Raw genomic sequence first — 12,262 nt, 5'->3', positions numbered from 1 at the left:
AATGAATTTGGCCAGTTCCTTCAGCACTCTCAGATGAAGATCATCCGGTCCTGCTCATTTGTATACATCTAATTTTATTAATTGGTTGTACACCAATTCTATGGCAATAGTAGGAACATGATTATCCCTACCGTGTTCATCCTGTGCTCTACCTGACATGCTTTTCCTGTTGGTCCAGTGAAAGACTGAGGTGAAGTAGTTATTCAGGAGTTCAGCTTTCTCCTGGGTGCTTGTAGACAGCTCTCCTGAGTTGGTGAGCAAACCTGAGAGTGAAGGTTAAGCTGTAGCAAAGTGGTTATTTGCACATCAGTTAAGTGCATAAAGCACTTAAGTGCATAGTCTTTCAGCCTCACTATCTACTTTGTGACTTAACTGAACTCAGGTTAAGCCTATACTGAGCCTAACCTAAGTTGTGATACATCCTGAGAATGAAGATGAAAGAAGTTAGGATCAATTCCCATATAGAAATACTTTCATGAAATACCACATAGTTGTTGTGATATGTTGAACTTAATTCACTTATAATTCTGAACAGTATTTAAGGGAGCTAGAGCAAACTTCAAATGACGGTACAGATTAGTGATAAGATTTCCACCTTGTGAACCTTGGAACTTTTAACTGAGTCCCAGAATGAAATTCTTCTAATAACATTCAATTAGGCAAATTACTTCTTGGAGATAAACTTGCTCTTAAGAAAAATATTACTTAGGATGAGACAGCACAACCCAGAAAAATAAGAAGGGGCAAGAGTCTTACCACAAAAAGGGATTCTTAGAAGGCGTTCTTTGTTGTGCTTTCTCACTAAGTATAAGAGGTGTAAAATCAACCTTTCATTTAGAATTTTCTTTTCTTTTTGGAGATCAGCTAAATGCAGATCTCTATAGCACCTGCTATACCCTAGTACAAATGTATAGATTCACTACAATGTATAGATTTACTATACACTTATATGTATAGTGGATAATTTTTCTAAGGCATAAATGCAGTATCAGGCCAAACTTATTTCCTATTGTTTACGCTGTAGCAAGCTAGTTATTTACACATCAGTTAAATGCATAAAACACTTAGGTGCAGAGAGTCTTTCAGCCTTGCTGTCTACTTTGTAACTTAACTGAACTCAGGTTAAGCTCATACTAACTGCAACTGTAATTGTCAGAGTTGTAACAAGCAATTTTTATGTCCTATTTTGTGGCAGCCGCTGCCTTTCTTGCACTCCCTCGACATTGGTGCCCAAATTAGGTGCCCCACTCATCCATTCTTTGTTACACTATTAGTAACTGTATAGTTTGTAATCAACTCTGTTCCCTTTAACAGGGCCAGAAACAGTTGAGGCAGTGCTTCCTAAACTTTTCCTCAGCGTGACCCCTTTAATGACACTATTTCCTCAGCATGGCCCCTCACTCCCAACCCACAGGCCTCCCTCCTCCCAGGTGCCCTTCACTCTAAACCAGGGGTGTACAACCGTTTTGAATGTGGGGCCGCATCATGAACTTTTTATCACCCAGTGGGCCAGCAGGAGCGGGCGCTAGCGCAGCCTGTCCAGTCTGGCCACAGCCTGGGGGGGTAGGGGTCAAGGAGTGCCGCCTGACCCCACCGTGTCCTCCCTGCCACCTGGGCGGCCTCGAGGATACTTCCATACCTGCATGCCTGGGCTCAGCAGTCAGGGGGACATGTGGGAACCCTAGAGGGGGGTACGGGACGTGCAGGGACACCCCCCAGCTCCCTCTCCCCCAGGGCAGCCCAAGCCCGACTGGCAGGGCTCCCTCCCTCCCCAGGGCCCATGATTCACCACCCCCAGCGCGATGTCTGTGGGCGCGGGGGGATGTGGGGAGGTGGGTGTGGTGTCAGCTTCCCGCCCCAGCAGCCACAGCCACAGCAGCAGTGACAGCAGCATCTCCCGTGGGCCCAGCCACAGCATCCATCTGTGCTGACATCTGCACCCCCCACACCCACCCGCCCACTGCACCGTGACCTGCTCCAGCCCATGCAGCTGGCGGGACTGGCACAGGGTGTGGCCAGCATGCAAATGAGGAAGGGAGGGGCGGGGCTAGGACGGGACACAGTGAAATGAAGGGGGAGGGGAGGAGCCACACCGCATCGGCAATGTCAAGCTGACGCGGTGCGTGTGGGAACCTTGTCCCTTCCCCAGCCCTTCAGTAGCCATTAGGAAGCTGCTGAGGGTCTGGGGGAGGGACAAGGGGTGGGAACGAAAGTAAACAGCATTTACTTTCATGTCCCATCGCAGCACCGCGGGCCACAGAAAATGGCCTGGCCGGCTGCATGGTGGCCCGCGGGCCGTATGTTGGACAAGCCTGCTTTAAACCCACAGCCCCCTGGCCCTGCTGGTGCCCCTCACTCCTGACCCACAGCACCCTGGCCTTGCTGGTGCTGGTCTCCCAACCCTCAGCCCCTTGGCCCTGCTGGTGCTCTCCCTCCCAACCTGCATCCCCCCACAACCCCCAGGTGCCCCAGAGCCAGGGCCCACAGCTCCCTGACCCTCATCCCTTCCTCCCTCCCCACCAGCAGTGCCCAAGCCCTGGCTACCACCTGCAGGAGGCAACAGCTGCTGCAGCCAGTGTGGAGTATGGAGCCTGGTTTCCTCCCCACCTCCCCCCATCCCTCCCCTGTGGGCAGCACTGCCAGAGCAAAGTCCATGGTGGTGGGGAGGATGCAGCCTGCCTGCTGCAGGCTTAATGGGGCTCCCTGCCCTGATGCCCTCCCCCCAGGGGCTCCATGGCTCAGCAGGCAGGACATGGTGTGGGAAGGAGCACCACACCACCATGGCCACTAAGCTGAGGGCCCCCCTGCCCACCTGGCAGCAGTGGAGGCACAACTCCATACTGCTGCCGCTTCTGCACCTCACCTTGGTGGCCATGACAGCTGTGGGTGCAGAAATCTCATGACCCCAATTGCTGATACTGTGGGGTTGCAACCCACGGTTTGGGAACCAGAGTTAAGGGAAAGCAGCTGTTGAAGGGCAGCAATTAGAAGCCTTGAAATTGACAGAGGCAATGAGCTTCATGGTTGCTACCTCCTCTCATTCCCAAGGCTTCTAATATCAGCCTGAAGAATGACTATTAGAAATCTTGGAAATGACAGCAGCTAGTCAGTTTTAGAGCACTGTCAGGACTGGATACTTAATGAATAGTAATTGTTTACCTTAAGTTTGAATAAGGGCATGCTACAGGTAAGGGCAGTGCCTTTTTCAGCCCCCCAGCTATGCAAGTACACTGTATTTAAAAAAAAAGGTCAACTGAAGGTAAGCTCCTAAATTTGTCATAGGTGCTTCAGCAAACACACTGAGTTTTAAAAGCACTGAGCACCCAGAAACTCCCAGTGATGTCAGGAAGGAGCTGGATAGGAGGTAACTAATATTAAGCATCCACTGTGAAAAACTGTGGTCTTAAAATGAAAACAGATAGCTGGCTGAATCATTTTTTCCACCACAACCCACTCTTCTGTCCTAATGCTCCAAATGAACCATTTGTAAATAAATGAAGGTTAAAATAGCTCAGCAGTGCAAGATGAAAAAGAGCTAATACCATATTTACTCAAATCCAAGATGAGGTTCTCCCTCAGCCCCTCCAATCAGCAAGGGGGGCGGGCGGATGACACCTCATCTTGAGTTTGAGTATTGCCTGGGACAGGTAGTGGCTCGGCTCCAGCTTTGGTCCAGGACTCAGGGCTGAAGTTGATGCTGATGCCGTTTATCCTGGGCTGAAAAGGCTCCTTTGGCAGGGGGAGGAGGCACATGACCAGGAGAAACACGGGGCAGACCATGGGGGCAGGGGGAAGCCTGAAACCTTTCCCCACCCACCCTTCACTCCCCAGAATGAGTCCCAGAATGAAACTGCCTGCCCCTTGCCCACTGTGTCTGCCCTCCACCCCCTGCCTCCTCCACCTCTTGCTTCTCCATGAAGCCTGTCCCACAATTCCTTGCTCCCGTCCCCTATGCTGCCCCCCCCCCGCCTTACCTTCTGCTCTAGGTCCAGTCCCTCAAGCCCCAACTGGCTCAGGTAGGAGCTGCGCCTGCTTATCCCTGGCCAGGCTGGGCTGGGCTGGGGCTGCACTGCTGCTGATTGACCCAGAGGAGCAGAACTACAGCAGAAGGTAACAGGGGTGGTAAACACAGGGTGGGAAGGACAGGCAAGGTTGCAGGGAGAAGCAGGGGGTAAGGGAAGCAGGAACTGGGTGGGGAGACCCAGGCATGGGGCACACGGGTAGTGATGCAGGAGGCAGGTACAGTCATGGAGGGGAAGGCAACAGAAAGGGCAGGTATAGGGGGGCAGGCACAGGCACAGGGTGGTCAAGGGGCAGAGGTGTGTCTCCTCACTCCCTGCCTCTGCTTTCCCCATCACACCAATAGGGGGCAGATGCAAATTTAAGAGGACCTTCCACTAATTAAATTATATACATGGGAAAGTATAACAAATTTATAATGTTCTACGTACAGAATCTAATCATTGGGGGAGTCATCTTAAATTCATAATCCTCTTGGGTTTGTCTAAATATGGTAGTAAGGCTATCTACATATAGAAAATGTTCCATGCTTGGTACTGACATCCTCATGCATACTTTGCTATTCCAGTCAAGCTACTTTCTAAACTCCTTACTGTATGGGTGGACTAATTAGCCAGAGGCAGGGTAACTGACATTATCATTCAGCAGAGCTAAGTAGCCCACCTCCAGCACTGTGTGGAGGCAGCTCTATGACTCCTTATTCAGGAAGCAGCTTGCTCAAGGCAACACAGTATGCTTTAAGCCCAGGGACAATACATTTATCAAATGCACGCAGCCCCTTTCAAATTATCAGTGCACACAGCCCAAATGCACACAGAACATGCATGGTCCCTTTCCAAGGAGCTCCTTAGGGAAATAGGAGTATTCTTTCTTTGCCTGACATCAGTGCATCCCAGTTTCCCATCTGTATTCACCTAGACACAAACCTCACAAAGACACAGGTGCTTAGCATCGGACATGGCAAAGAAAACACCTGCTTAAGTGCTTGCAGGACTGTTGTTTTACTTTATAACCTTAGCACAAGGCCCGGATGCACAAAAGCATTTATGAATAGATTGACCATACTTCCAGTTTGCAAAGGACAGTCCCGGATTTTGTACACTGCCCCATTATCCCCGCTGGTTGGTGAAAATTGAAGCAAAAGTCCTGGATTGTTGTGGATAGGCTGGGGTAGGGCAGAGGAGAGTGCTGCTGTAAGTGTGGGCTGCTTACATGTGTGTGCACGTGTGTATGTGGCATCCCCAGGGTATAGGGGCAGGGAAGGTCACACCCCTGAGGGGAGCAGGGATCTGTCCTTCCCTCCTGGCTGCCAGTGGGGACCCATGTTTTGGTGGGGAGGGGAGGGAGAAGGGCGGCTTTGGGCTCTGGGCTCTACCCTGGAACTGTAGCCTCAACTGGGTCATGTGAGTCAGCTTGGCTGCAGCCACTGCTGCACCAGGTGCTTGCATTCACTGCCCACACAGGATGGGCACAAGAGGCGGCGGAGCCATGTGTCTGGCTATGCTGATCATGGGGGTGCTGGGTGCCTGAGTCCACACGAAGCCTGGCACCTCCTATGTGCTAGTCCATGCTTTCTTCCAGGTGCTGAAAGTGGCCAGGAGCCAAGGGGTTGCTGGATGGCCACATGCCAGGTAAGAGGGCACATGGAGGGAAAATTGCAGGGGCACAGGGCAGTCTGGCAGGGAGGCGAAGCAGCATGGTGCACAGACAGGTGGGCGGGCAGGCACTACTTCTCCCTACCTCCCTGTCACACAATGACACTCTGCCTCTGCCTGCAGCAGTGCTGCTGACTTGGGAGAGTGGGAGAGGAGGGAATGGTGTCCTGGATTTCCCATGGGTCCATGTGGTCACCCTATTTATGCACCTATCTCCTATTAATTTCAGTGGGAGTTGGGCCCCTAAACAGAAGTCAACACATGGGCCTTTATATCTGCTCTATATGTAAAGTAACCCCACGCACATCTACTGTGCTATACAAAGATAAATAATGACAATTATGATGATGATAAATAGAAATCAGAATTTGAGTTGCCATAGAATTGTTGTACCCCTACATGGAATCCTTTTATTTTAATCTATCATTTTAATGCCTCAGGTGACAGGTCTGCCTTCCACTAGCAGACATTCTCTTGGAGTGTAAGAAGTCTTTATACCATGTGCCATACCATTGATTTACAAACCTGAGTGGAAATAATGCTTACCTTAATTTTTATTTTATTTCTGGATATACCACCACAGACCACTAGCAGCTGGGGAGGAATGTTGCTAAAGCAGGATTTAGGCTTTGTTGCTTTACAAAAGGCAAATCCTCATTGCTGAGCCTAACTATCAGCAGCAACTGTTTAGGGGCCTAACTCCTTTTAAACAGTTGCAGACCTGGGCAACCATGGTGTTCAGCTGCAGAGCTTTATGAAGGAATGATACAAAAGGATCAGTGTAAGTATGTTTCTCTACACTACATGGACAGTATGTTTGGCCCCACATTATCCTCTGTCTGTTTTGGTAGGTGTCTTTGTGTGCTTTTGGTCATGGGTCGATCATGTGTGTGTGTTGAAACTATTAAGGTATTGCCTTCCTTTCCACAGCAGGGAAGATCCTCTCCCACATCCTCCTGAAGCATCTTCTACCTATTGCTGAGGAAGTCCTGCCAGAATCTCAGTGTGGTTTCAGACCATCCCATGGTGCAATTGACATGATCTTTGTTGCCCACCAGGTATAAGGAAAGTGTTAGGAACAACACCAGGACCTGTATATGGCCTTCATTGACCTTACCAAGGCCTTTGATTCTATCAGTCATGAACCCTTGTGGAAAGTACTGGCCAGATTTGGATATCTTGAAAAGTACATCAAGGTCCTGAGGCTTTTCCATGACCAGAAGACTGTGACTCTTCTTTGTAGTGGATCAGAGACAGATCCATTTGTCATCTGACCTGAGGTCAAGCCAGAATGTGTAATCACCCCAACTCTGTTCTCGATTTCTCTCACAGTCATCTTGGTTCTAATTAAGAACCACCTTCCTTCCAGAATTGATACGGAATACCAAATGGATGGAGGGCCTTTTAATCTGGGACATTTTCAGTCCAAAACCAAAGTATTCAAAACAACCACCCATGACTTCAATATGTTAACAACTGTTCCATCCTTTGGCACACTGAGTAAAATATACACTGGATCTTTTTGCAGAAGCCCACCAAACTTTGGGCATCTCTCTGTCTTGCCCTAAAAGTATAGAAGAGAAAGTAGAGAAAGGAAAAAGAGAGGAATCTCAACCTGCAGCCTATGCTCCCCTGTGGAAAGACCTGTAACTTCTGCAGATGGATCTGTGAGTCAAGGATGGGACTCTCAAGTCACCTCAAGACCCATCGATGAGCTGTGGTAGAAATCATCCTTGAAGCAAGAGACTGCTGGTGACAAGACCCTAAATCCATGACTCTTACGCATGCATACATTTAGCCTGTGCCCCCATATGGCTTTATGCCTTTGTGGTTAAGCCCACTACTGCATGTAATTCGTATTTTTCACTCCAGAAAGAGATTCCTTTCACCTGGGATTTGCACCAGAGTAAAGATGTAAATTATCATCTTGAAAGGAATAACCAGTCTTTGGGTGAAAGTGCATGCTCCAAACACAGTAATTATACTTTCTAATATGAGTAGTTTTACATTGTTCTTGTTGCTGTGATGGTCCAAGGAATATGTCAGAAGAAAGACTTGTGAGGTGAGGAAATATCTAGTGTGAAAAGGAAACTCTATTCAATAAATCCTATGTTATTTCCCATATCCTATTCAGGATTGTTGCAAACAGTTTATTGTGTGAGGCAACTACGAGATAGAGAGATCCTAGGCACCAACAACACAGAATAAAAACTATTACAGTATTAGAACTATGACTTGACAGGAGCGTGTGAGGAGCCTCTGCTGAGGCCACCGAGGGGGCCTGTGGCCTTGCTGCTCCCTCTCAGAGCCTCTGGCGGCCCTCCAGGGCTGCCCGAGGCAGCTGGGGGCGGCAGGGCCTGGGAGGGCCCTGCACCTGGGCACTGGGGCCCAGGAAGCGCTGCTGCATAGAGTGCGAGGAGCCTCTGCCAAATCCACCCAAGGGGCCTGCAGCCTGATGCTCCCTCCCGGAGCCTCCAGCAGCCCTCTGGGAAGGGCCTGGCCAGCCCAGCAGGGCTGCCTGATGACTTGACAGCCATTAGTCCAGGAAGAAGGTAAAATAAACATGAAATAAATATATTTGTAAACTCTCCTTCTAAGAGCATCAAGCTCAGGGACTCTTCCCTCCCACAACACAGCTACACGGATATGAAGGCTGCTTTCAGCACAAAGGGAGACACCGTTTGGGATTGTTTGCATTATACTGCAGCTCTGCATAACTGTGTTTGCCCTGGGAGAAGTCTCCAAGGGGATGGGAGTCACCATTGTTGTCCCTGACCAATGAACTTCTGTGGTAAATGAGCTCGTAGGAATGATGCTGCAGGTCCTGCTGGCCAGCATGGCTGTTGTGAAGTGGGCACTTTTAAAAAGAGTACAAGGTCTTAGGTAGTTGCACTCAGTAGCCTAAGAAGGGCAGGATAAGGGGGACACCAGTCCTGGGCATCAATTTAGTAGGTGTGCCAGAACGGCAGTCCGCAGGGAGCTGGATAGGGTGCATGGAACTGGCCCTGGTCCAGCCTCAGCGAGGCAGCATACAGGGAGCCAGCCCTGGCAAGGGTAGGAAAAACCCTCCAGTACTTGCTTGCCTTCCCCCTGCCCTCCCCACTACTATCAAATGCTTAGCACAACACTCCCATCCCTCCATTCCTCTCCTCCCAGGACATAAACATTGTAAGTTATGCCTCTGGTGAAATTCCCCACCTAGAAGCTTTCTTTTTACTGGAGAAGTGGCCTACAGGAGAGAGAGGGATGTAGGAAGCCCAGCAAGTTGAGCAACCCAAGAAACAGAGAAGACAAATTTAGCTAGACCAGAGACCACCAGAGTCTATTTGTGCAAGCCCACCTTTCCTCCATGTTGCTGTCTGGCTCTCAGATGTTGTTGGACAGCCCATTCCCTGATGAAAATTGGTCATCTCCAGTCACTTGGCCCAGTGTGCCAAATCCATCCCTGCTATCATTCTACTATCTTCATTGCATGTTTTTCTTTTTGGCCTTCATTAGTTGCCAGAACTCTAGCCTGCATACATTGGCTTACTCTGGGCCAAGTGTGCACAGCCTCTCACAGCTCATAAATCCTCCAATATAGCTCTAAACATTTTGAGGACTCAAAGAAATAGAACTATTAAAATTAGTTTTATTCATCTGGCCACTGAACTTCAGGTCACAATCTGCCTGGACAAAAACTGACTCTTGAAGAAGTCTAACTCTTAAAACATCAGCATCGGCTTTGGAGAGCAACAGTAGGAGACCTCTACAACAGAAGGTTTTTTTGCCTACTAGCATACAATTTTCCATCATCAAAGTGATTATTAAAAAAAAATAAAGCTATGTTGTATAAGTAGGAAAAAGGTTTGTGATATTCCATTATTGTTTTAATGCTCAAGAAAATAGAATAGCACACATGTGACCCCTAGAGGTCTCACTATTTACGACATGGATGGGACACCTACATAGTTCAGATATCTTAAAAGCCCAGTCCTACCCTAAAAAATTAGCCAACTAAAAGCACAGTTATGAATCATGATTGTGTTCATACCGTTTTGTGTCAAAAATGCACAAAAGATTTAATGGATTCTACATCTAATAACTGTGCTTAACTGTGTTTATTTTTATAGCACAGACAGGATCACTGTATGGTAGATTCATAGATTCATAGATTCATAGATGTTAGGGTCGGAAGGGACCTCAATAGATCATCAAGTCCGACCCCCTGCATAAGCAGGAAAGAGTGCTGGGTCTAGATGACCCCAGCTAGATGCCTATCCAACCTCCTCTTGAAGACCCCCAGGGTAGGGGAGAGCACCACCTCCCTTGGGAGCCCATTCCAGACCTTGGCCACTCAAACTGTGAAGAAGTTCTTCCTTATGTCCAGTCTAAATCTGCTCTCTACTAGCTTGTGGCCATTGTTTCTTGTAGCCCCCGGGGGCGCCTTGGTGAATAAATCCTCACCAATTCCCTTCTGTGCCCCAGTGATGAACTTATAGGCAGCTACAAGGTCGCCTCTCAACCTTCTCTTGCGGAGGCTGAACAGGTCCAGTTTCTCTAGTCTCTCCTCGTAGGGCTTGGTCTGCAGGCCCTTGACCATACGAGTTGCCCTTCGCTGTACCCTCTCCAGGTTATCCGCATCCTTCTTGAAGTGTGGCGCCCAGAATTGGACGCAGTACTCCAACTGCGGTCTGACCAACGCCCTATAGAGGGGAAGTATCACCTCCCTGGACCTATTTGTCATGCATCTGCTGATGCACGATAAAGTGCCATTGGCTTTTCTGATAGCTTCGTCACACTGCCGGCTCATGTTCATCTTGGAGTCCACTAGGACTCCAAGATCCCTTTCCACCTCTGTGCCACCCAGCAGGTCATTCCCTAGGCTGTAGGTGTGCTGGACATTTTTCCTCCCTAGGTGCAGCACTTTGCATTTCTCCTTGTTGAACTGCATCCTGTTGTTTTCTGCCCACTTGTGCAACCTATCCAGGTCTGCCTGCAGCTGTTCCCTGCCCTCCGGCGTGTCCACTTCTCCCCATAGCTTTGTGTCATCTGCAAACTTGGACAGAGTACATTTCACTCCCACGTCCAAGTCGCTGATGAAGACATTAAAGAGTATCGGTCCAAGGACTGAACCCTGTGGGACCCCACTGCCCACACCCTTCCAGGTCGAGACCGACCCATCTACCACGACTCTTTGGGTGCGACCCTCTAGCCAATTCGCCACCCACCGGACTGTGCAGTCATCCACATCACAGCCTCTTAACTTGTTCACCAGTATGGGGTGGGATACCGTATCGAAGGCCTTCCTGAAGTCTAAGTATACAACATCCACCCCTCCTCCTGTGTCCAGGCGTTTCGTAACCTGGTCATAGAAAGAGACTAGGTTGGTCAGGCACGATCTGCCCGCCACAAACCCATGCTGGTTTCCCCTCAGCATAATTTGTCCTGCCGGGCTCTCACAAATGTGAGCCTTGATAATTTTTTCAAATACTTTACCAAAGATGGAGGTGAGACTGACCGGCCTATAGTTGCCCGGGTCCTCCTTCCTCCCCTTTTTGAAAATGGGGACCACGTTAGCCCTTTTCCAGTCCTCCGGGACTTGGCCCGTGCGTCACGAGCATTCGAATATTCCCGCCAGTGGCTCTGCAATGACGTCGGCCAGTGCCTTCAGCACCCTCGGATGGAGCCCATCCGGGCCTGCTGACTTAAAGGCATCCAGTTCTTCCAAGTGACTCTGCACCACCTCAGGATCTACGTATGGAAGTCTGGCGCCGTGCTGCTGCCTCTCTACAACCCCAGTGAGAGACTTGTCATGCCCCTCGCTTAGGAACACTGAGGCAAAGAACTCGTTGAGGAGTTCAGCCTTGTCCCCCCTATCTGTCACCAATTGTTTCTGCCCATTTAGCAGCGGTCCTATTCCTCCCTGGGCCTTCCTTTTACTCCCAATATATCTAAAAAACAATTTCTTGTTGTCCTTTACTTGGGTTGCCATCCTCAGCTCCATGGTAGCTTTGGCACTTGGGTTGCCATCCTCAGCTCCATGGTAGCTTTGGCACTTGGGTTGCCATCCTCAGCTCCATGGTAGCTTTGGTACTCAAGACTGCTTTCAAAAGCATAGTTAAGAATGAGCTTTGAAAGTGATACTGTGTATTTCTCTCTCAGCTTTGTGACATAGGTGCCAAACCTTTAAGAAAAATGCCAACCCTTTAACCATGAGGAAATATTATCAGTCCAAAGATACATTCTGTTCTGTATTAACAATGTACACTTCTTTGCATCTGTTGTCATCAGTCAAACTATAAATGGGAAATAAAGTTTACTATCTCACGTGTAATTAATCCTTTGATTGTCACAGACACTGGCATCATTGACATCCACCTACACCACTACTGTGGCTGGCAAACTGAATACAACCTAAAGGTTAATGATTTAGCAAGGCCTCTAGATAGAGAAGATTCACCCAGGATGTAAAGTAGATGCATCTCACATGAAACTCTCAAGGAAAAATACCAGGATGATATAAATGGTGGGTTAAGTCTGACAGAAAATGCTTTCTAAAGAAGTGCAAGGGAGAAAAGTAACGCCTCAATCTGGCATACAAGGGG

Source organism: Alligator mississippiensis, chromosome 2 (assembly GCF_030867095.1).
Source record: "Alligator mississippiensis isolate rAllMis1 chromosome 2, rAllMis1, whole genome shotgun sequence".
In the NCBI taxonomy this organism is placed as follows: domain Eukaryota; kingdom Metazoa; phylum Chordata; order Crocodylia; family Alligatoridae; genus Alligator; species Alligator mississippiensis.
This window is presented reverse-complemented; position numbering follows the sequence as displayed.